Source organism: Parambassis ranga, unplaced genomic scaffold (assembly GCF_900634625.1).
Source record: "Parambassis ranga unplaced genomic scaffold, fParRan2.1 scaffold_88_arrow_ctg1, whole genome shotgun sequence".
In the NCBI taxonomy this organism is placed as follows: Eukaryota; Metazoa; Chordata; class Actinopteri; family Ambassidae; genus Parambassis; species Parambassis ranga.
Window position 1 is genome coordinate 22,004 of NW_021144818.1, and position 25,873 is coordinate 47,876.

Sequence of the window (25,873 nt, forward strand, 5' to 3'; positions counted from 1 at the left end):
CCTCTCTGGTTTCCAACATGTCCTCCAGAACTGTAGCAGTGATCCAGCAGAAGACTGGGATGTGGCACATGATGTGGAGGCTTCGTGATGTCTTGATGTGGGAGATGATCCTGCTGGCCTGCTCCTCCTCTCTGAACCTCTTCCTGAAGTACTCCTCCTTCTGTGGGTCAGTGAACCCTCTGACCTCTGTCACCACGTCCACACAGTCAGGAGGGATCTGATTGGCTGCTGCAGGTCGTGTGGTTATCCAGAGGCGAGCAGAGGGAAGCAGCTTCCCCCTGATGAGGTTTGTCAGCAGCACATCCACTGAGGTGGACTCTGTGACATCAGTCAGGGTCTCATTGTTCTGGAAGTCCAGAGGAAGTCGACACTCATCCAGACCGTCAAAGATGAAGACCACCTGGAGGCGCTGAAAGCTGCAGATTCCTGCTTCTTTGGTTTCAGTGAAGAAGTGATGAACAAGTTCCACCAAGCTGAACTTTCTCTCTCTCAGCACATTCAGCTCTCTGAAAGTGAATGGAAATGTGAACTGGATGTCCTGGTTGGCTTTGTCTTCAGCCCAGTCCAGAGTGAACTTCTGTGTTAGGACTGTTTTCCCGATGCCAGCCACTCCCTTTGTCATCACTGTTCTGATTGGTTCCTGTCTTCCAGGTGAGCCTTTAAAGATGCCTTCTGGTCTGATGCTTGTTTCTGGTCTGTGTGCTTTCCTGGATGCTGCTTCAATCTGTCTGACCTCATGTTCCTCATTGACCTCTGCAGTCCCTCCCTCTGTGATGTAGAGCTCTGTGTAGATCTGGTTCAGAAGGGTCGGCTCTCCTGCTTTAGCGATCCCCTCAAACACACACTGGAACTTCTTCCTCAGGTTAGACTTGAGTTTACGTCCACACTCTGCAGCAGGAGTTCCTGAACAAACAATAAATGTCATTAATAAGTGAACGCTACAATAAATGTGTCAAATAAATATTTTCTGTCTCCATGAAATCTGTTCATCAGTTGTAGACAAACAGTTTGTGTTTTCAGTCAGAAGAATTCACAGATGTCTGCATCATATTAACAGCAGAGTGTGTAAATGTAAACTTCATTTCCTCTTTCCATCATGTTAAAGCTCTTCAAATCCTCTTACTGCTCTGCAGACGCTCAGCCAGCTCCTCCTGCTTCATCCTCCTCAGGAAGTGCACTGTGATCTGCACTAATGACTCTCTGCTCCTCCTCTGCTCTTCATCCTCCTCATCCTCCCTCTGGCTCTCTGAGCATTCTGGGTAATCTGGACTCAGGAGCTTCTGGATCTTCTTCAGCTCATCCTTCACAAACCTGACAATGTTCTCCTCCAGCAGCTGGAACAGAACAACAGAGTATAAACTCTCAGACTTTGAGGAGCAGAATAACAGTTTAGTGTTTCATGATATTACAGCTTATGTTCATACATGTATTACTTGAATCCACAACATTAGATATGAAGTGTTGTGTATGCACAGCTGCTGTAGTTATAAGTATTACTACCACAGTTCTGTCTCTGAGCTCTTCAGGCAGCTCCTCTGACCTCATGATCCTCATGTGCTCTAACATGCACTGTGAGCTGTAAGGTCTTATACAGACAGGTGTGTGTCTGTCCTCATCAAGTCCAATCAGTATCATCAAAGACAGCTGGACTCAGATGAAGGTGTAGAACCATCTGAAGGATGATCAGAAGAAATGGACGCACCTGAGTTCAATATATGAGAGTCACAGCAAAGGCTCTGATACTTAGGACCATGTCATATTTCACTTTGTCTTTTTAATACATCTGCAAACATGTCAACAACTCTGTGTGTTTCTGTCAGTATGGGGAGCTGTGTGGACATTAATGAGGAAAAATGAACTTCGATGATTTTAGCAAATGGCTGCAATATAACAAAGTGAAACATTTAAGGGGGTCTGAATACTTCCTGCACCCACTCTGTGTATATATAGTTTTAATTGAGGCAACTGGACTCAAGGATTGTGTTTGAAGACGTTTGGCCACTCCCCCGAGTGGCTTCCTCAGTTCTGCCGAGTGGCTCATCACATTATGTAACATCTTTGCAGAGACACAGTCATGCTGTCTACATTTTAACAATGCTATGTGACGATGCTGTAAATGTGTCTTCACATCACCTGAGCTGCTCTGCACTGTGTGTGCTGGTTGTATGTTTCACCATATTTCAACCAAAGAAGACATGGACGCACATCCCCTCCACTCTTCGCCTTGTTCAGGGGTCAGGCTCTGGGTCTCTGTAAAGCACCAGGACTGTTGTGTTGTAGTTAGAAGCTGTTTGTACTCACCATAAATATGGCGTCCTGAGCAGGAGTCTGAACACTGGGTTGCTGCAGTCTGTGACAGAAACATCAGCATTTAACAACACAATCACGTCACTAAGTGTTTTGATGTGTTTTCACTTTAAACAGATACACAACAGTCAACAGACTGGTGACAAACAAACATTGTTGTTTTAAAAAATGAAAACTATCCCAACTCCACACATCCAGCTCATGTTGAACCTGTTGCTGCTGCTTTAATGACTGAAGCACAGCTTTAAGAGTTCCATTCCACTTCCACTGTCATCATATGTTCACATTGATTTAGACCAGGGTTCAATTAAAGTCCCTGAGGTCCAGCTGTTCACATTTCCTCCAAAGGTCTGAACTGATGTCTAGCTTGTGTCTTATTAGCTTCCCCTATGTCCACATGTTCATGTGTTTCAGTAATATCTATTGTCAGTTTTCAATGCAGGAAATGTTTACCTGGGGCACAGCTAGCTCTGTTACCATGAATAAAAGTAGTCCCAGGCAAATACATTGAAGGCCTTAATTTCAGATTAAAGAAACTGAAACCTCAGACTGAAATAAATACAAAGTGCAACAGTCAATGGACTGGTGAAGAAAATTAATTAATACACAAAATGTGAGTATTAAAAATGAAAACTATCCTGACTCCACACTGTTCAGCTGCATCCAGCAGGTTTGTAATTTGTTCTTCTTCACATATTCTGCTTTAATGGCTGCCAGCACAGCTGTAAGAGTTCAGTTAAATCTTCCACTCACCATGTTTCTCTTTCTTTAACATTAGGCGATGTGCAGCAGGATGGGTTTGTAATGAATCGCAGTCAGACAATGATGCAGTGTGATGATATAGAGTCTATATCATGTGTTATGACTAAGTCATATTTTGTGTGTGTGAGTGTTCTCCCTCCCCGCCAACAGGGGGGAGCATACTATTGGTTCTACAGCTGGATGACATGGAGCTCGAGGATTGGAGGACACAGATGGGCTCTGAATTTAAAAACCCTCCACATCAGCCACCCGATGCTCTTGCCCTCCTCTCCACATCTCGAGAAGACTGCACTCGATTTTTGCTTGTATATTAGACATTAGACTGTGAATATTAATTTATGTAATTTAGACTCGTCGTTTGATTTTGGCTTTACCTAGAGTAATTGAATTTAAGTTATTATTACATACCAGGCACATTCGAGTAGGGGTGAGAAGCCGTTTTTGTTTATTCGTTTTCTCCTGTTTTTTGTTAGGAAGTCAGGGAAGTCACCTGTATTTTTGTTTGAATCTCTTTTCTTTTGTTCAGGAAAGACAGGAGCTGAGAACCTTAGTTGTTTTGTTTGTTATTTTGGCATTGCTCAGCCTGAAGGTTTCTGTTGTCTCGGTTCGTTTATAAATACATTTATATAAATTCCATTCGTCGTTGATATTTTTTCATATCTACCTTGGGAGTCGGAACAGGAGGGAAGAGTCACTTTATGCTACAACTAGGTTTCCCCTAGGCCGGTTGTAACATAAATTGGGGGCTCGTCGATTCTTTTGAAAGCGTGTTGGTAAGTAAAACGTTTGTTATCGGTAAGTTAAATTTGGCTCGTTCGTGTTTTGATTCGTGTCAGTAAGTAATTGGCAATTCGTCGTTTTTTTTGGAATATTGTATTTTTCATATTACTCTGCATAATACTGGTTGACAGTTTTGCTCTGAATATGGAGTTTGATCTAGAGTATTTTGTGAAGAATCCTACAGTCCAGCAGTTGGACAAGTGTAGGAAGGTGGCTTTATTAATGATTGCTGCGCGTTTTCAGGTCAGAGTGCCTCAAAACATTAAAAAGGAGGAACTGAAAGAGCTTTTGCAGGAAAAGCTAGTGGAGGAAGGTCTGTGTGTGTCTGTGCCCTCTGTAGAGGAGGCGGCGAAAGCTGACGTGAGCTCCCGTGACACGGTGCGGCCCAGCCCAACCGCTCCCTCTGGTCCGTCTGTTACGCCTGCTATGACGGCAGAGGAGATGCAGCTAACTCTCAGAATAAAAGAAATTGATTTGAGAAATCGCGAGTTAGAGGTGGAGGCCATGCACCTGAAGGTGAGGGCCTTAGAGCTAGAGCGTCTCCCCTCTGCGACTCCACACCCATCTGCCTCACGACAGGTTCCTCATTCTCCTCGTGACACATTTGATGTGAGCAAGCACATTGCTTTAGTGCCACCATTCAGAGAGTCTGAGGTGGATTGCTATTTTAGTGCCTTTGAAAGAATCGCAACCACTCTGAATTGGCCGGTTGTAACACATGACACTGCAGACCTTTGTTATTTCCTTTACTTAAAGCCTTCAGAAACCACCATGAGATGATAACATGACAACATAAATACATACTGATACTTTCTATTATACATCTACAAACACAGACCTGCTTATGGGTCTTTTACAGAGCCAAGCAGACCCACATGATCATTGAAGAACTCTGCTAAGTAGGGATGTCCCGATCAGGTTTTTTTGCCCTCGAGTCCGAGTCTGAGTCATTTGATTTTGAGTATCTGCCGATACCGAGTCCCGATCCGATACTTTCTATAAAGGCACTCATTGCGGCAAAACCTGTGTGTGTGTGTGTGTGTGTGTGTGTGCAGGCCTGTCACGATTTCTAAAGAACATTTAACACTGGAAAGGCCCCCAATCATCAACACTATTATTATTATTGTTATTATTAATGATATTGGTAGGCCTATTACCATGGCTTATCTGAGCATAGTCAATGGAGTTAAGTCAAACCAACTAGCACGTCATGAGCAACAGAGCCAAACAACACGCACTCTACCTGCTGCTGGGAGTGGGCTCACCTGTGCGCACATGTGTTTGTGTGCGCACGCGTTTGCGTGTGTGTATGCGCATCAGCGAATTTTACAAACGCCACCATGTAGACAGAAACACATAAAATAGCAGAGATGGCACCAGAGGACTGGGCAAGAGAACTAGAATGGGTGGCGCTGCAGCGAGTGCCGCCAGTGACAAGGCAGAGAACTTCACTCGTACAACGCAGACTCTCTTTGATGGCACGTTGTATACATAAGCATGTTTAGTCTTGTGGTGAATTGTGTCGAAGTGTTGAACCGGTGTTGAGCAGCTTCACAGCTCTCTGTGTTGCTGTAACGTCCAAGCCCTGCAGCGCTGTGACGCACCGTGGCGACGCAGACAGCGAGCTGACCGTGGTCTGCTCAGAACATCCCGTAAACGTCACACAATGAGTTAAAAAATAAGAACTACCTGTTGATTTGACACATTTTAAGACAGAAGCCGCGGGACATTTTAAATCTGACGGCCGGACTTTGCACACTTTATACGCTACGACGCACCAGAGTGACGCCTTTTGTCATCCAGCCTCTTTGGCAGCGAGAGAGAGAGAGGAAAACAAACAAGCGTGCAAATGTAATTTATCGCGGCCGAAAAACTTAGAGCCCATTTAAAGTTATCGTGCAATTATTTGATTTATTGTTTAGCGACAGGCCTGTGTGTGCGTGTGCCGCCACACTGGGAGATTTCACACACGCAGCACATCGAGGTCTCGAACCAGGACCTGTCGCACCAAAAGCAGCTGTCATACCCCTACACTACAAGACACAGAGCCACCCTGCACAGAAGGCGTTAACTTTGACAGCCCTAAAAAATATCCGAGTCCTGATCGGGAGGTAATGTCCGATTCCGATCGAGTCTGAAATCACGTAATCGGGCCCGATTTCCGATCATGTGATCGGATCGGGACATCCCTACTGCTAAGTTACAGAAACAGGACTTAAAGTGGTATCAACATTTTTGAAATGTTCACTTTTCATGGACACAGAGCTGGATCAGTGTCCATGATGGCCACTACAAGAGACTGAACAACTGTTATCACACAATTTATTTGATCACAATTTGACCAAATTCAACCAAAAACACCGAAGAACAGAAGCCACCTTAAAGTTCTGCACAGGCTGTGTTCAAGTCAGAATAATCAGCAGTGTGAGGTACGTGCAAAAATCCAAACCAGGACCCTGGGAATCTGAGGAGGAGGAGACTAGCTCCTAGCTACATATAGGCTGACAGCTACAGTCGTTTTGGGAAGTTGGTCAAACTTTCTATATTTCTGCATAAATATGACCCGAAACACGATCAATGCTGAATTCTGCAGGCCGACAAAACATAGCTGAGCTAGACAACAGAAAAATGCATAAACCGCTAGCGATTAGCACAATGCTAATTTGCATTGAAAAACCCATAAGGTCGCTAGCGCTATTAGCGTCACACTTTTAACCCGTTTTCTTAAACTTAAATAACTTAAAGTGCCTCCTATGAGCGCATGACGTAAGGTAAGGGCTTATGAAACATAATACTTACAGACAGATATTCTCAGACGACTAAAAAACATGTAGCAGGATGAAAAAACACAGCAGAAACTTTCCACTTGGCTCTGGAACCATTATGCTACTACGGAAGCCTCGTAGGACAATCTCAACTCAAACATAGGATTTTGGCTGACTATAGGGGGCAGCACAATAATATTTACATACAGTGTATGAATCTATCATTTATTTAAATGTTTTATTACTGAAATGTCTTTCCATACTTTGTTTCAGTGGGCTGCCTTTCTAGTACAGTGAGGCAGATGTTTAAGTCATGTTTATGCAGACATATAGAAGATTTTAAATGATTCATACACTTTGAAGCAGCACTGTAAATATGCATTACTCTGTGCTACAGATGCTCCAAACCATCAACCACCTGCAGAGCAAACAGACACATACAACCCCAAGAGTCCAGCAGAGCTCATCACAGCATGGAGACACTTCCAGAGTGATTCTTACCTTTGATCATCAGATGGCTGATCAGCTTTGAAATTAATGGGCTCACCCATCGACCCATCACTTTTCATGGACACACAGCTGGGTCCAGGTCCAGCAGAGTCTGCTCTCACATCCTGGATCCTGATAGAATCACAAACACTGACTCTGAGCTTCTTCTGGAAAAATGATGCTGAACATCATGTTACACTTTAAATGTTTAATAATGATGGAAACAAACTGCAGCTGTGACATTAACTCTGACCTTTGACCCTCAGATGGATCAACAGCTTTGAAATAAATGGGATAATCCTTTGACCGATCACTCTTCATGGACACACAGCTGGCAGGTCCAGGTCCAGGCCCAGGTCCAGGTCCAGGCCCAGGTCCAGGTCCAGGCCCAGGTCCAGGTCCAGGTCCAGGTCCAGGTCCAGGTCCAGGTCCAGGTCCAGGTCCAGGTCCAGCAGAGTGTGCAGTGTGCTGCTGCTTTGTTCTTGAACACACAGATGTGTGAATAATGTGAGTGTGAGCTCTGACATGGAGAAGAGTCATGGACAGTCAGAGACGGTCCTCTTACCTCTGAGCTTTGGTCCGGCTCTCATGGTCCCCACACTTAGGTCTTTTAGAGGGAGGGACTCCCTCCTCTCTGTCCTCACACTGACTCATAGCAGAGCTCACACCTTCACACAAACACAGCAACATGACACAGAAACACACAGTCAGCATGTTGTTATTGATCCTTCATGTAGATGCTAACAGGCTAATCATGCTGTTAGCTTAGCATCAGAGCCTCAGACCAGGTTTGGTTCTCAGGCTTTTATTTTGGTGAGTCTGTAAACACACCAACATCTCTGTTTGGTCAAATCAATGAGCTACCGATCAGCACAGGATGGAACAGAGCAGAAGCAACATGGATCACACACCTTACACAGTGCAGTGTGTAGGTGTAGTGTGCAGGGTGAGGTAGGTAAGTCGTCTGATAAACTCAGTATAAACCAACATTTTTTCCATTTAAAGGTTTAAACAAGTTGTCGTCTGAGTTTCAGAGCAAATCAAAGCTGGGGAATGTTAGAGTGTATACCGGAATTTAATTAAAGTCAAAATTTCAGTTTTTTTGAGTGCAGTGAACACAAACACATTGAAACACAAACTTGACTGATGTGAAAACTTCAACTTTTGTCTTTGTCTCACAGCAGGTGTTTAAATGCTGCAAAATCATACAAACTCCACTGTGGTCATGAATGGGTTAACAGTAGATACAAGTGATGAGTGCAGTGTCATCCAGCTGTCAGACCGGTTCTGACACTCCCTGCATTCCTCACTGATCATGTGACCTGAGAGTTCTACAGTCTGCTGTGACTCGAACAGAAAAACACTACAAGTAACAAGTTGTTCTGAAACAGCTGCTCATCTGCTATAAAAGTCATCAAAGAGCAAAGAGAAAGCAGCCAATCAGCAGCAGAAACATCTGTACTGTACCATCTGTCAGTGATGCAGCACAGTGTGATCAGACATGGAGAGATTTCTCTGGAAGGACTCTCACCTGCTGGATCAGTTCAGATGGACTTACAGACACTTTCCAGCTTCCTGTGTGGAGAAGAAGCTGCTCCTGGTCCTCCTCAGTCCTGCTGTCTGACACAATCTGATCTGAGGACGCGTCACTTCCTCACAGCCTCACAGTCTGAACACGTCAGTGACGGTGAAACCGGTCCAACAAGTGTCCGAAAGACATTTCCTGATTCACTTCTACTGTCTGTCCACTAGATGGAGCTCAGCAATCAATGAGCTACAGATCAGCACAGATCGATGACTGGTCTGAATCCTTCAGATCATTTTTGCTCCATATTTAATACTGTATCATTTTCCAATAAACAAACATACTACATCTTAAACCAAGCCCAGTGGAATCTGTTGCCTGGCAACACTTAGGGAAGTCACCATGAGAGGGCGCTGCACCAGCACCAAGGTTCTCATCTTTGTGAGCATTCAGCTCCACTCACATCTCAGTAGGCTACAACCTCCTCACAGCTGCACATTGATAAGGGTGATGTATTGAAATTCTAAACACCAGTTTACAATGAGTTGATCCTGTTACAACCAAACTACATTCTCTTTATCAGGGCTGACCTGGGACTAAAATGTGGCCCTGGCATTTCTGTCCATGGCGGCCCACCATGGTTATTTATAAGTTCTGCATACCAGAGCATATATGTGCTGTTCAAAGATGAAATAAAGCACAGTAGACTACACGGAAGAGAGTGACCATGCTAAAAACATTCTTGTAACACTCAGAGCTTTCATCTGGGGAGAGATGGCCACAGGGCCACCATTCCCATCTTGAAGCTAAAGTGGCCGTCAAAGAAACGCTGCTAAATGTAATGTGCTGTTTACACCAAGTCACCATGACAACAAGTCATAGCACGATTTGTAAACAAAAGCAACAAAGGCAACAGTCACTCATCTACTGCTCCCGTACTTCTACCGGCTGACAGGAGCTATTCTGACTCCTGCTCCGGTCCCTGCTGGCTCTCGCCTCTCCTCCTCCTCCCTCTGTGTTACTACTCTGCTGCTCATTAAAGCTGTGTGCACTCTGACGGCCTGTGCACTCCATGGACCTGCTTCTGCACTGATGTGGGCCCTGCACCTGCTGCTGCTACAGTGTGCTGCAAACATATCTGTGGTTTTGGCACTAAGCAGCCACTTGTAGGCTTTTGAGCCTTTTCTCTCTCTTCATCAACACTTTTATACTTTACATGTGACCTTATGATGTCACCTTTATAATAGAACATGATAACATAAAGCCATTGATTCCTACTGATCTATCAGCTAATGTCCACATTAAAACTCTGCACTCAACATGTTGGAAGCATTTTCTCATTATTCCTTCACAGTGAGTGAGTCTTACCTGTGCTGTTGGTTTCTGTGACGAAGCAGAGAGCAGTCAGTGTTTGAGGTGTTTATACTCCATCATAGGAGGAGCCTCTGTGGTCACATGACTTCCTAGGAACTCTGAACAGGTTTAAACAGACTGTTGGTTCAGCTGGGAGCCGGGTGTCAGCAGCCAACTCTCTGAAGCAGAGCCACGACCCAGCCTCTGACAGACAACAAGAAAACACACAAGCTAAACACTGTCTGGACCGATTTCTTTACATGACTTGGTCGACATAATGTGCTGCAAACCCTGAAGTCAAATACAGTAAATATAAGAATCAGCTGTTGCAGCCGGACTCTCTGTAACCTGCATTCCTGTCACACCTTCATGCTCCTGAGGGCAGACATGATTCAACATGTGTCTGCTACAGTCTAACAGTGTTATTGAGAATGGTTACTGACTGAATGAGACCTCACTGTGAGTATCAATCACTGAGCAGAAGCAGCATGGATCACACACCTTACACAGTGCAGCAGGGATGAGGTCCCTCAGGGAAATTCAGGGTATTATGATCCATCTATTTCATTACCTTGAAAACAGGACACCTGATACAACACTGACATGAATGGGTTAACAGTGGATAGAACAGGTCTGAGTGCAGAGTCACCCAGCTGTCAGACCGGTTCTGACACTTCCTTCATATTTCACTGATCATGAGACCTGAGGGCTGATTCTAAAGAAAAACACCAGAAGTTACACAACTTGTTGTGAAGCATCAGTTACAGTGTGACTCTGACCTGTGTTGTTGTGTTGAGCAGATGGAAATGCACTGTGCTGCTTCAGACATGACTTTCATCTGTCAGCTTTGCATCACATGCTACATGACTGTAAAACACTTTGTGCACTTCTTATGTCTGTGTCTGTGTTTTTACAGCAGCAGTGACATCATGAGCAGAGAAGCTCCACCTCTGCAATGTGGCCGGAGTGATGTCAGAACCAGACTGACTGAAAGTTTGACCATATTTTCTGGATCTGGCGCTCATATAGCTGTCTGGACTTAGCGACCTATCGACCAATCAGAAAATAGAATTCCTTGTTGCCAGGTGAGGTCTGAGGCTCAGCCGCAAGCACACGTTCCATGAATGCTCGGAGCTCAAAGTGTGGACAAGCTAGAGAAAGTCAGGAGAGGGACAGAACAGCTGCCATTACATCTGTGATGAGACGTCAGGACACAGGCTAACTAATTCTATATTTTAACCTTTTGTATACACGTGGCCCGAGGACGGGACGGTTCATGTTTCACTGCAATATCTCTGTCTGGGCGCAGCCATTTTGTGCTCTTTGTTGACAACCTACACCTCGTTGGAAAGCCACTTCCCTACTCTATTGATTGACAGCTCGTTTGACCATACAAAAGGATCGAGGGCCTGTCCCTAGCCAAAAGAATCCAATGAGCGACTATATCGAGCGAAGCACCTCCCCCCACTCTTACGCTTGTATTTTCAGCCCATTATATTTGACGCTGAATCTGATGCAATGGACGTATAGCCAATAAGATTTCCGTCACGGGGATGTCCCACATGAAGGGGTTGTGGAAGGAGGGTGGGCTACACACCTAAGCGTAAACATGAACAATGGATGCCGGCTGTCCGTGCGTAACAGTGAGAGTGAGCGTATAGCTACATATTTTGGTGTTTCTAGCGACCAGAGAGATGACGAAACACACAGAAAAGAAGAATTACACCATTGAAGAAGTTATCGATGAGTTTACAATAAGGAAAAGCAACTTTTCTGACGAGGACGTGTCGGACGCAGAAAGTTATGTGTTATGTGTTGACTCGGTGGAAGAAGATATGTTCATTGAAGGAGGAGATATAGTCCTTGACAAGTAAGTGTAACTTTTATACATGTTGCAGTTTTATAAACAGAATGTAGACATTTCGAAGAATTAGTGAATAGTGTTGTGTCCTTTGTTTTGTTTACACGTGTATGGGGGAGGTGTGCGCTTTTACTATTCCTCTACAAGTAGTTGTGGAGGACTGATTTGTGAGGTGAACAATGAATACAGATACAGTTGTTCTGTGAATGAATATCTGATATATACATACAGACATACATATGTCTATAGTTATTTTGTTTTATATATATTTTTTGCATTTTAGGCAAACACTGTTCTATTTTGTTTACCTGTGTGGTGTGCACTTTTACTATTGATTTGTAAGGTGAACAATGAATGCAGATACAGTTGTTCTGTGAATGAAAACCTTATTTTTTGCATTTTAGGCAAACTGATTCAGATACAGAGTGGGAGCCAAGCACCAGAGCCAGAGCAGCCACCTACTCCCAGTGTACAACATCACAAGCCAGTCTACATCTCTGGTGACAGTAAGACGCCCATCAAGCTTTCTAGCTGTGCTTTGTAGCAGCCTGTGACTGTAACAGTGGCATGCTGAGAACAACATGTGGCTGTGAAACCTGTGGAATTGTAAACATGTAAACAGTTTGCTGTAAGTAGTTTGGGTATTTGTTTAGATAAAGGTGTTTTTTTTGACCATATCTCTAGTTCTGAGTCTTTTCTTTTGATGCACAATTTCAGTTTCAGTAGAATAATGAGCATTCAATGTGTTTTTGCTTCACTAACATTATTTCAATCATGCTAATAGTGAATCTGAATATGGAATGAGGTTCCTCTAAGTGGCACCTTTCATTAGAGCTCTCATTGATGTCTGTATGTTGAAGCATTCCAGAGTTATGCACTTTGGTGCCAAAGTGTCCATTTGGAGACTCCAAATGGCACTTTTTGGAGAGCGCCTGGGAATACCTACAGAAAAACCTGTCCCAAATGGTCATTTCTTGTCCAATTACTATCTACTTTTAACTGGGTAAGTTAAATAGGTAAGACTTCAGCCTGTGTCACTATATTGTCATCTAATCAACATCACCATGCTCCAGTTGTCAAGCAGCCTTTTTTTACAAAAAAAATTTAGGCGAGCTACAAAATCTTTTTATTTCTCTGTGTTTAGACTTCTCTCACTGTTAACCATTTGCAATTGCAGTAAATCACACAGCTAAAATAAAAATTTCAGAGTGTTACCTTCACAATGAGACCAAGCTTTTGCACATACTCCTAAGGGCTCACAAACAGCTTGTAGTTTAATTTGGGTATGCCTTTGACAGGCGTTTGTCAACTATTGAGGGTGGTGTAAAAGGGTTTTAATTTGTATGAATTTAATTTATTCATTGAAAAATATATACTCCATTATTGACTGTTTATCTTAGTGTCAGGTCCCCATTAAAATGTACCCCCTCTTGTATTATTTGAACCTATTGTGTGCAGAGGCAGCTGAGTGATACTATCACACTGTATTAAAAAGAACAAAATAATTACAGAGAGCACAAAATGAACTGAGGAAAGACTGCAAGCACCTCAAATAACAAACTCTACATTGAATCTTTGTGGCATGTGTGATACGTCGCTCCATTTGAATGCTTGGTGTTTATTCTAGATATCATTAATATAAGTGTCCGTGCAGTTATCACAAAACAGCTTTTCTGGTATATCTGTGGATGCTCTCATTCATCAGGTCAGAGTCATTTCCAAGAGTTTCAATGGAGGCAGCTGGACTCCAGGACTGTTTTTGAAGATGTTTCCCACTCCCCCGAGTGGCTTCTTCAGTTCTGCTACTGCTCTGGTTGGAATCTGAGTTTTATGTGTTCAGGACCTCTGTGGGTGGATCTTGCAGGAGCTACCATGACTAAGATCTCTCAGAAAGTGTGTCTGGGCCCTGTGCAGGACTAGTTGACGGCCCATCGTTAGAGTTTTAAAATTTGAATGGGAGTGAAGTCTGCTAGGCAAAACTGTAGCATATCAATATTTATCTGCCATCAATAATGTATAGGAAAGCATGTATACTGATTAAATCACAAAACACGCTGTTATAAGTGTCTTATAAGGAAACACATACACTAGGATCCATTTCCCTGCACACGCTGTGACAGTGCCTAAAACTGCAGTTGATCCTGTGGCCACTTGGGGGTGGCACCAAAATTAAATCCCACAGGTGTTTATGTTCAAATGTCAACAGCAGAAATAAACAAAAATTCATGTCTATAGATAATTATTCATGCAAATGGTTCTCAGGCTAATCAAGAACTGCCGTCCCTCAAATGACCAAAATTCAGTCCCATGGTCATGTTAAACTGTCAGTGGTAGAAAGTATCTACTGTATGTAAAGCTAAACACAAACAAACAAAAATCAATAAACACTGTAGTCTTTACCAGGTAACAACATAATACAGCAAATCTGCAGTTCCTTACATGGCCACTTGGTAGCTGGTCCAAAATAGTTTCTGTCCTGATAGACTTCCATATAAAATACTTTACAGCTAGAATTATTTTTTAATTAAATTTGAGCAGCCAGACCCCAAAAACCCCATATCCAAAACCACTGAGGAGAGATTGTTGAACTGTATATGCTTATCTAATTCAAAGTCATGTGTTTCTGCAGATCAAAATAAAATCATGCTTGTATATCTGATTGGTTCTTAGCAGACATAGTTTGGTCTGATCTGTGTATAGGACATTGTTTCAAGTCTTGTGGCTTGTTCAGATGTAGTTTTGTGAACCTTTGAGCCAGTGTTGTGCCAAAAAGTGATCATGCCAAAAAGTGAGCCTTAAAGCTGTTTCGCCAGATGTCTGTAGTACAGATACTTGTAACTTCATGTCTACAAAACACTTTGTGAAAGGGAAATGCTTACAAGTGCTGCAGTCTGTCATGCTGGTAGGCTTTTGGTTGGAGGATTTCTGAGGCTGCTGTGTCTGATAAATGTCTGTATTTTGCTCCCTAGCCCAGTGAAGCTGAGAAACTGTGTTGAACAGTTAGAAATGGAGACTTGCTCGTTGGTCTTGCTCGGTAACCATGCTGAAGAAATCTTCAGTTTAAGGTTTGCCCAAATGCCAAAGGGCCACTGAACACATCCACACATTTGCTCTGAGCTCATGTGATGTGCACCAAACTCTCACACTGCCTGCAGCATCGCTGGAAGTGTCCCCCTCTGTCTTCTACAGTCTGATTTGAATGATGTCTGATAGCAAACAGTGGGTTTCACGCAGCTTCAATGGGAAATAAACACTAACAAGACAGATAAGATCAAATATAACATCAAACTCTCAGGCTCCACAAACTCTGAAACTACTAAATTCTTCTTTAAAGCATGCAAATAAATCACAGCTTATGATGTGTGGGGGAGCACAGAGCACCAATAACATGACAAACAACCATTCACACTCAAATTCACACCTACAGGATATTTAGTCACATTTAAACATGTTTGTGTTGCTATACCAGACCCTGTATCAGTGATGAATTATTGCAATTTCAACATATGACCACCAGAGGGAAGCAGAGCGACGTGAGGCAGCAGTTGGCTTCATCCTCGGACTCTGGCCCCCATCAGTCCGGCTGCTCTGACCTTTCTGTCTCCTGCAGCGTGCAGCTTTCTGTCCAGTTTGCTGACATGAACCAAAAACTTTAGCTTTGATCAAAGATGCTGTATTGAACGAGTCGATCTGAGTTTCAGAGCAAATGAAGCTGCTGAACTTTACAGAGAGAACGATCAACAGAGACGCTTGTTGTTTGTTCCGCGTTTCAGGGACTTACTACAATAAAGATCCATCAGTTACAGGCAGCAAAGATCAATGAGCTGATCACACTGATGATTGATCAGATATCGACAGACTCACCTGCTGAATCAGTCCTGACTTCCAGAAGTTTCCACCTTCGTGTGTGGAGCTGCTGGTTCTGCTGCAGTCTGTCTGACAGGAGCTCAAAAACCAAAGTAAGTCCACAGAAGCCACGCCTGACACGTGACACAACAAAGCACACGGAGCCTTTCAGCAGCTGAGTGAACACAGAGACACATCACATACATACAATATACATCCATGTCTTTCTCTCTGCTGAAGTTCACTGCTGAACACATTTGACCTCATTAATAAACAGAGCTCAGTCAGATATTTGCTACATCAGCCATGTCTGTTTTAACCAATCAAACCTGGATGTGATCAATAACCTGCTGTGGAACACCTTCTTTATGAAGAGCATAAAGCTGCAGTCAGTGATGTTTCTGATGCAGTGTGTCTCCAGCAGGGGGCGCCCTCACAATGGAAACATGAAGCTGATTTTTACAGCAGCTCTGTCTGTGTCTGTTTACATGATAACAGCTGTGACACAAACAGAACAGTGATGGACTTTATTCAACCTGCTCAGCGAGAGAAGCAGCGAGCAGCTCTGATAGAAGTCTGTCTGCACCATCATCAGGGTCTGATGCTGCTGCAACAGCCGGACTCTGGGACAAAGTGACGTCAGCAGATGTCGGGTTGTCCTCTGAGTCTCTGAAGCAACATGCGGCTCAGCTGGAAAACAGCTTCTGATGGAGCTCTGATAGTCTGACTTCATCTCTGAGAGGAAGAAGAGGGAGAAGCCGCTGCGCAGCGCGCGGACTCTCTCCAGCAGCAAAGTGCAGAGATCATCAGAGCTCCACATGAGCTGAACATGAAGAGACACAGTCCGCTAGCAGCTCCTTCACTGTCGGCCTGCAGCGCTGCTCCCACACTCATCTGGACTCTTTCATCCACACACAGAAAACACGAGCGGAACATTCAGCCTGCAGAGGAGCTGCCTTGGATTGAGTCTCCGCGGTTCTCATGGTGTGTTCAAGGACCGCCTCCCGCTCTCAGCTGATCATAACTACACTCTGACTGTGCTTGTGTTGCAGCTACGAACTGAACATGGCAGAAAAGTCAGATAGCAACAAACTGCTGTCTTACATTCATCCTTCAGCTCTGTGCTCTAAGTGTCTTAAAAATATGTGGTTTCCTTTATTTACAGTGGTGCATGTCATGTGACTTTACTTATGCAACATGTATGATAATGTTCTGTCTCCTCTCATTTCCAGACGTGCAGCCAAAAACATGTGCAGTGATGATATGTGACGGTATCATCATGGTCTCAGAGAGAAGAGCTGAGTGTCTGTTCTGATCTGTGGATGCTTGTGTCTCTTCTCCCCTGTAGTTTCTGCTTGTTGCTCCGTCACACGCCCTCTGCTGGTGAGCCGCGTCATTACACACAACCGCTCATGTAATGAGGCAAATTTATAACTTTTGACTTTATGTGGAGGAGGGATTGATTTTGGAATGAGGAGGCTGCAACCTGCGATGGCACCACTAGATGTCAGCTTTTCACAGCATTGGTGGTTCAGTGGTAGAATTCTCGCCTGCCACGCGGGAGGCCCGGGTTCGATTCCCGGCCAATGGGCAATGACCCTTTTAACTGAGGAACATGTGAGGGGACATATATTCACCTTCACATCTATGCTGTTGTTCAGCATGTTGTTTTTATATGTGTTAACAGACCTATCTGACTTCTGTTAACATCACTGTGACACACACACAGAGGCTCTACACTTCACAGACGAGCTTCAGTGGTACAGTGCACATCACATTTGAAACAAGAGCACTTACCATCACTGGTAGTGAAGGTGTCAGGAAGAATTACTGAGATGTTTTACCTTTAGAGCCTTTTTATAGAACACATTCATTTGATTTAAATTAAGAATGTTTGTTGGTGCAGTAGCCAGCATGAGCACTGTAGATGTCTTTATTTAAAAAAGAAAAAGAGAAAAGACCGTGTTTCACCTCTTTCTGAGCCTCGTTAGTGCAGTAGGCAGCGAGTCAGCCTCATAATCTGAAGATTGTGACTTCAACCCTCACAAGGGGCACTTGTTTTAGAGCCAGAATACAGATTACAAAGAGCACACTGTATGTTTACATGTCATCCAGGTCATATTCATAGAGAAGATTGAAGCAAGGCGCCTGGACTTGTAGAGTTTTCCTGAAGACGTTTCTCTGCTCCTCCAAGCAGCTTCATCAGTTCTAACTGTTTGGTGGGAAACATGGTAGTATGTGGGGGTATTTTAATCGGTCGGTCTTTCCCTGTTCCCGCCCCCAGATGCTCCTAACAGCTCAAATGTAATGAAAATTGTCCTACAGTGAGAATGTTCAAAATTGTGTTTTTATCAGTTCATGTATGTGTTCCTGTCCGTCTGCCTCATCATCCAGCGCCCCGCCTGATTCTCTGGTCCTCTCGTCCTCAGGATGTGTTTTCTTTCTTCGGATCCCTGGGGTTAGACTACCCGGGATCCTGGATTCCTGTCAGGGGATTATTCTGCCCCTTTTGTGACAGGATCCGTATCTGAATCAGCCGATTCAGACTTCTGCGCCCTCAGATCAGCGTGGACGTCCTGTAAAGATCGTTGAGGCTCCTCTGCAGCTGCGCACTGGCTCCAGTGGAACCAGGTGTCCCCCTTTCCTCTCAGCCGAACTGCATGTGAGGTGCGTTCCGTCACCTGATAGGGACCTGTCCACCTTGTTCTCCGACCACTTCCTTTTGATGACCCTCAGGAGTACCCACTCGGCTAAATACTAACACCAAAGCTTTAAATTCATTATGGTTTATATTAATATCATACTACATACTCTTTCAGTCTCAGCCGGCCAGCTGGTCCAGGAAACTGTCGACCTGTAAGAAGCTCATAGGGTGTAGATTATATGGCGTTATTAACAGAACATCAATACAATAGATAATACTTGAACCCATATAAATTTGGTCTGTGCACAGATTTTAGCCAATTTTTGTTTTAGGTTTGATTCATCCTTTCCACCTTTCCTTGAGACTGTGGATGATAAACAGTACCAAAAGCATGCTTCAGTCCCAACATAGCCTCCACCTGCTGGAGGTATTTATTTTTGAAATGTGTTCCATTGTCAGATCTGATTTTTTCAGGAAAACCATGTCTAGGGATGTAGGTGTTAATCAGAAATTTAATGACAGTTTTGCTGTCCTCCCTTTTCGCAGGACAGGCTTCTGGCCATCCTGAGTATGCATCAACACACATCAAAATGTATCTGAATCCCCTCACAGAGTTAATCATGTCAGTGTAGTCAATGATGATTTCTTTGCCCGTCTTGGCCTCTAGTGGGTAGTGTCCTGCTTCTGGTTTGATGGTTGGTCTCGGATTGTATTTATTACACTGATCACATGTTCAAATTACATACTGAGCCATGTCTTTCATGTAGGGGTGCCACCAGTGCTCCAGATTTCTTAACATCTGAGCTACCCCCACATGGCCTAGCCCATGTGCTTCTTCCATGGCAGTTTGTCTCAATCCAGGTGGCAGTATGGGTCGTCCATCCGGTCCCCTCCATACGCCTCCTGTGTCAGTGGGGTGAGTGTGAATGTCTCTGAGTTTACATATGCGACTACACTATGTGTTGTGAGTACATACAGCTGGTGTCCCATGACCATGTGTTCAGTTTTCTGAATTAGCTTAGCTATTCCTGCATGTTGTGTGCACTGCGGGTGTCTTTTTTCCATGTTGTCTAAGAGGACACTGATGTACATCAGTATTACTCTCTCTCCCCCTTTTCTCTGGAACTCCTTCTGCAAACTTCCTCTATCTTTCACCATCAACTTTCACAACATCTTTCTGCCAACAACTTATCTACAGCATCCTTCATAAGAATCACTTCTGCCGCTGCAGTCTTAGAGTCATAAGTCTGGTTCAGTATTCCGCCTAAGACCGTCAGCTGTTCTTCTACCGTCTTTAGTGGGCTGTGCGGACCCCACCCGTCGTCAGTCATGTCTCGGTGCACACTTAAGTCCATGTCGTCAGTCATTAAAGTCTTAATCTCGTGCTCACGTAGGAATTACAAAACTATAGTTTAAGTTCAAATTTACAAAACTGCAGTTACAATGTTTCTATGTCCTCTACCAAACTATGTACACATCAGAAGAAAAAACTAATCCAGTTCGTGAGTGAACCTACTTCAACAGACCACTGCTTTACATTAGCACCAGTTAGGTTTCCAGCAGTGCTGCTGCTTCAGCTCACACGTCCCTGGCACTCATCCACATTTCTCATTCATGCATTACCCGTAATATGAGCGCTCAGTATGTGTGTGTGTTACAGCTTCACTCTCAGCTGTGTGTCTCAGTAAGGGGTGCTTTTGAACTCACAGGACTTTCCTCTGTTCTTGTAGCCGGTCCGACTACTCACAGTTCATCTGTTCTTGCCGTCTCTCTTTTAGACGGCTCACAGTTATAAATAACAGTGTTCTTCACTGTCTAGATTCAGGCCGACTGAGAAATATGGCACGCTATGTCCCTAGTACTCAGTCCAGTGGATTTGAGACTAGCCTCTCTTCCACGACACCAGAATCTTATATGTCTGTAATTTGGAAGCCTGTTGACTTACTACAACTTCCGCCTAACTAGTGCGGTCGTTGTTTCAGTTTCCAGTCATTCCAACATTCATACCATGTGTTTGCCTGTTCTTGTTCTTTTCCTCTCTCTTTTTTTAGTGATTTAGGGTTCCTCAAGCCCCGGGACTCAAACCCAGCTTTTCCAGCCTCTCGTCAGAGCACCGGTGGAGTCGCCACACTCAGGATTTTGCAACCCCTTTTTCCTTTTCCTTTCTCTTATTCTTTATCTTTATTCTTACAAGAATTCTTTAACCTCTTTTTTTTTTTTGTTTCAGTCAATGTTCGTATAATTTACAGGCAGATTACTACTAAGACTTGGGACATGTTACACTTTAGAGTAGTCAATGCAGATATAAAAGGTCTGCTCACCTTATTGTTGACGCGCCACGTGTCCTCTGTCTGTTCGTAATCAACCCCTGTGTTCAATTGACGGATCTGAGAAGAATACAATTACCTTCTATCCTGGACGGGCCCCCAAAATGTCGTGACCTTCCCTGGTCACCCCGGATTGTCAGACTCCGTCTTCTGTAATCAGAACATTGAGTGAAAGAAAATACCCTGGGTTTTGTAGTTTCGCCTTTTGCAAAAGGGAGAACACCTAGTGACCACAGGCCTCTCAGTCTGCTTCACTCCCGTCCATAAGTGTTCTGCCCCTCCCTGGACACAGGCTCGTTTTATTGAAAAGTGGAGGTACATTTGCATAATATATAAACAGTTTTTCAAGACCTTCGTTGGTATTCCCATATTGGGACATGTTGCCCTGTTATTCCCACCTACCAATTATAATACTTGGTCTAACTGTTATTTATGACTGAAACACTCTCTATCCCCCCTCTGTTGGATGCTTTATCTTACGTCCACCTTCACCATAACAAAAGGGCTCCAGTAATGTAAACATCCTCCCTAACTCTCTGTAAGGGTGTATGTGTATGTAAAAACTCCCTTTTTCTCTGAGTGTAAGCATATACAATCGAGTACATATGTGCTCTATATCATGTCAGTGCGTAGGTACCCTTATATAATTCCACAGCTGCTAACTAATTAAACAAACTAAACAGCCTTATGTTATTTATCTTATTTGACAGGCAGCAAATCATTAATTAATTCACTGATTAAATGTAACTTCATACTGTCTGCACATAGGACGCAGACACATGCGCACATACAGGTGAGCACGCTTCCACAAGCGGATTGAGCTGGTGGATTAGGCTAAACTAAGCTAAGCTAAGCTAAACTAAGCTAAGGTAAGCTAACGGTTGTGACGCAACCGATCATGTGGCGCGCTTGACCGGCATCCGCAGATCAGACTGAGATATGCCGATTTTATGCCGGTCAAGCGCGCCATCTCTGATGCTAACTGACGGTAACTTCAACGGTAAATAAACAAAGCACAGAGCTCTGAGGAGCTAAAGCAGAGAGAGAACAGCTGGAGGGACACATTTGTAGCTCCAAGTCATGAAGTCAGTGTCCTCCTGTCAGAAACACTATGTGCTGAATGTCACTCTTTTCACACAGAGCCGTTGTTGTTCCGTGACATTGTCATGTTTACATACCTGTTCTGTGTAGCTTGATCTCAGGCTTCAGGAGCAGATCCAGCAGTTTGCGCTGACGGTCCAGCTCTCCCTCGTACTGGACGATAGTTTGTTCAAACACTCCCAATATTTCAGCAGCAGCAGCAGTTAGCCGCTCGCTGATAAAAGCTCTCAGAGACTCAGCAGCAGCCATTCAGATGTAATAAAACACTTACAGCGGAAAAACTTCTGTTGAACTTCTGCTGTCACTGTGCTCGTCTTTCTAGTTCCTCTTCCCCCTCCTTCTCCTTGTTCAGTTCATTTGTTTGATTGCCGTTGCTAGGCAATAAAACACTGGTTATTCACCCTCTTTCATCTTTTTTGTTTGATTTCCGTTGCTAGGCAACTTGCCGTTGCTAGGCAATCAACTCTTGTTATTCACCCTCTTTCTTCTTCTTCTTCTTTGTTTGATTGCCGTTGCTCATCTGTTGTTCATCTCACAGAGGACATTCCGGGTCAACTTCACGTTTTTTTTACAAACCATACATTTTGTATGACTTACAAATGCCAATATTTCCTTCAGACTAGGTTTCTGTTTTCTTTATATTTCATTATATTTCCATTTGAATGACTTAATTGGAATTGTGAAAAGTCTCCTACCCTGAAATGACTGAGCTGTTTCTGAGGTATTGCCGTCTCCTTCCTGCTCTCTGGCGCTTACTGTTTGTAAATGGCAGATTTCAAGCCCAGGAGACTGGTGGGAGTGCATGCAGCCTGTGGGAGTCAAATGAAAAAAAAACTGGAAGATTGTAAACAAGAAATGTATATAAGAAATGTGAATAGCTGGTTCATAGAGTGGAGGCTGACCACCATTTTAAATCTGTCCTAAAGTGCATATTGTGCAGAATCAGAAAAACCTCATTAATCCCTGCAGATGCTGCTTTGTTCAGTCACTCAACATCATAAATTATACTGGATAGTATGAGAGATGGATTGATTTCTCATGTTCACAGTCCTCCCAACATCAACAGTCAAGTGCCTCATAATGCACCTGTAGGGGCTACTGCTGTAATAAAAGGAATGACGCAAAAATGTGACATGCATTTTTCACACACATATTTCCAAGAATCCGTCTATATGTTATAATACAATAGGCATATTTTATAAATGCTGTTGCCCAGAACATATACATTGGTTTGTGATTAAACGGTACCCTAGCTTCTATATCGTATGCTCACTCAGACTTGATACGGGGCAGAATCTTGTATTCGTATATGTACTTCCAATATGAGGCGCCCTCACATTTAGGCTTTAGCTAGTTCTGTGTCTGAGTAAACACTCTTACTTGACACACATATATGCATCAAATACAGCAAGCCATTGCCATCACACAAGGACATCTGGCATTCAGCACACCAGCTGTTTGTACTTTTATAAAATATAAGCGTTGTTGTTTTTCAGTGTTCTCAGGCACTGATGTGACATGAATAAGCATGTTTCTCACAAATGATGGTCTTGTTCCGCCTGCTATTGAGGAAACTGACAGTTAACTTTGGTCAGAGATGGGAGACAAAGCCTTATGTAGCCTTATGCCTTCGACCCTCAGATTGCCTCCTCTGCTGAGGCTTATTAACACAGACCTGTATCCATAGTAGTTCACATGTACAAGTGGCTTGGATGACGTCCCTGAAACTATGAAAGGTGGAGAAATAAATTCAACTCTGAAGAAGATAATTGTGTTGTTACAAAGCTTGTTGTCAGTATAGACTTTCAGGTATTTTCAGTCTTATGTTTTGTCACAGAACATGTGTTTACTGCAGATGTATTTATGAGAGAAGTTAAAGGAGTTAGCTCTTTTTTATGCTGCTGTAAACTAATATAAGGTTCATTTCATGCAGCGATGGGACAAAAGTTCAAAATAAAGGGGGCTGCAGGAGCCTCCTACCACTCCTCCAACCAGAAGAGATCTGGGCCAGATCCAGACGTTGAGCTGAATCGTATTCTTCGAGCCTAAGCAGAGCTCAAAATCCTAGCTCGCCATCAACCCTGGCCTGCACACAGCACAGGACCAATTAATGTGCACACAGTCCATCTATCTAATAATAATACAGTACAAATCGTATCATACATAGTTCTAAATTAGAGTTCTCATATCATCAAATATATACATACAAATATAGATATTCTATTAGTCAAATTGGGAAATAAATGTTTGCTATATTATAATATCAATTCTGCTAGTGTAGCAATATCAAACATGATCAAACATTAAAGGTCAGACAGAAATACTTTACAGACCTCTCACATTGATTCAATGTAGCACAGTTAAGGATAGTCAGAGAGACCTGGCTTTTTTCTGGACTCAGTGCAGGAGGTGGGTGACAGGAGGGTCCTGACAAAACCGACTCCCATGATGCACCACTGAGACACAGGAAGTCATTCCTGCCTGTCTCAATCAAACTACTGAACTCTGAACTGTAAGATAAGACAAGACAAGACTTTATTAATCCCGAAGGAAATTCCTGTGCCAGAGGTATCAAGTTACATTAAATGCAGTTAAGTACAGAGTATAAGAGTAGAAGTGTCACTCAGACACTGTACATTCATACTGGTACATTCATGTCCTGCTCTTTACTATGGAAAGGTTTTATACAGTAGTGAATATGTTCTTTAGATACAACTCAGGGATTTAAATGCTATCTAGGTATTTAGATATTTATTATATATTTCAATGTATCTTTAATTTCTAATGTCTGTAACAAAAAAGAATTTCCCCTCGGGGATAAATAAAGTCATTCTGATTCTGATTCTGATTCTGATGCTGGACAATGAGTCCACCCCCTGCAGGACGCCCTGTCAGCTCTGCAGAGCAGCTTCAGTGGCAGACTGCTCCACCCTCGGTGTGTGAAGGAGAGATACAGAAGGTCTTTCCTTCCTGCTGCTGTCAGACTGTATAATAACCACTTCTGATAGGAGCAATATTCACACACCACAGTGTACAACACATTATTTATTTAGTTTCTGATGCACTATGTACAGTTTTCTTACAGACCACTTCTCCCTCCACTCACCTGTGCAATAACTGTTCATATGTAAACTGTTTTTATTCTATTCTATTTGCGCTGGCAAACTGCACCAACAAAAACTCTTATTATGAACACTATGCCATAACATTCTGACAAAGAAAAGTTTATGTGGCAAACACACTATGTGGCCTAATGGATAAGGCGTCTGACTTCGGATCAGAAGATTGAGGGTTCGAGTCCCTTCGTGGTTGAGGTTTTATACACGTATGAAATGAGCCAACTTCTATCTGTGGTTTATCCGCAACTCACTTCCACTGCTAGAACCTTTAGTGGGTCTACTACACTACTATGCCACTATACCCGTCTTGATGGGTTCCCTCAGTGTGCAGGGGTTATGGATGGGAGTCATATTCCAATTATTGCTCCTGAGGATAACCATGCTGACTATTTTTTATTTATTCAACATCTGTCCAGTCAGCAATCTTCCCCATGATTGTGTCTGCTTTGCAGGTGTTTTGAGTTCATCATCTGATCACACAATATTCTCATTTATGGAGATGCACCTGTACATGGTGGCTGATTATGATAACAAACTAATGAAGTGCTGTGAAAATGAGTCAAATATAAAAACATGAGACAGTGGGTGGCTCCTTCAGCCACAGACTTTTGTCCAGACAGGGGTCAGACTGACTGCTCTGGCTGCCTGTGGGACTCTTTTTTCGGCCAGTGATAGTCATGCAGAGGTGGATAAAGATGGCTTCCACCAGCCGGTTGCAGCTTGGCCACTGGGCCGGAGCATGTGACCCGACAAAAGACCTGGAAATTTAAGGCAGTGTAAAACTTAGCAATAATGGGTCACACCTGCTTTAAACAAAACAAGTCAATAAAGAAACAAACACAAAAATTAATTGAACATACCGTTTGGTGGACTCCACCCCTGGTGCCACCAACTTTTTTGTGGCCCTAAACCGACCCTTGGTTAGGCTATCCTGATGCCGAGGAGGGTATTTAGTTCTAGCCTTGTCAAAGTCTGACAGCACATGCCAGAGGTC

The 25,873-nt window shown here is 43.4% G+C and overlaps 1 non-coding gene across 1 annotated transcript; it reads left to right on the plus strand.

Moving 5' to 3' along the window:
* The first annotated feature begins 24,999 nt into the window (after positions 1–24,999).
* trnar-ucg (transfer RNA arginine (anticodon UCG)) lies at positions 25,000–25,072 on the plus strand. Its single transcript has one exon. It is a non-coding gene; the product is annotated as a tRNA-Arg (tRNA).
* Positions 25,073–25,873: the final 801 nt, after the last annotated feature.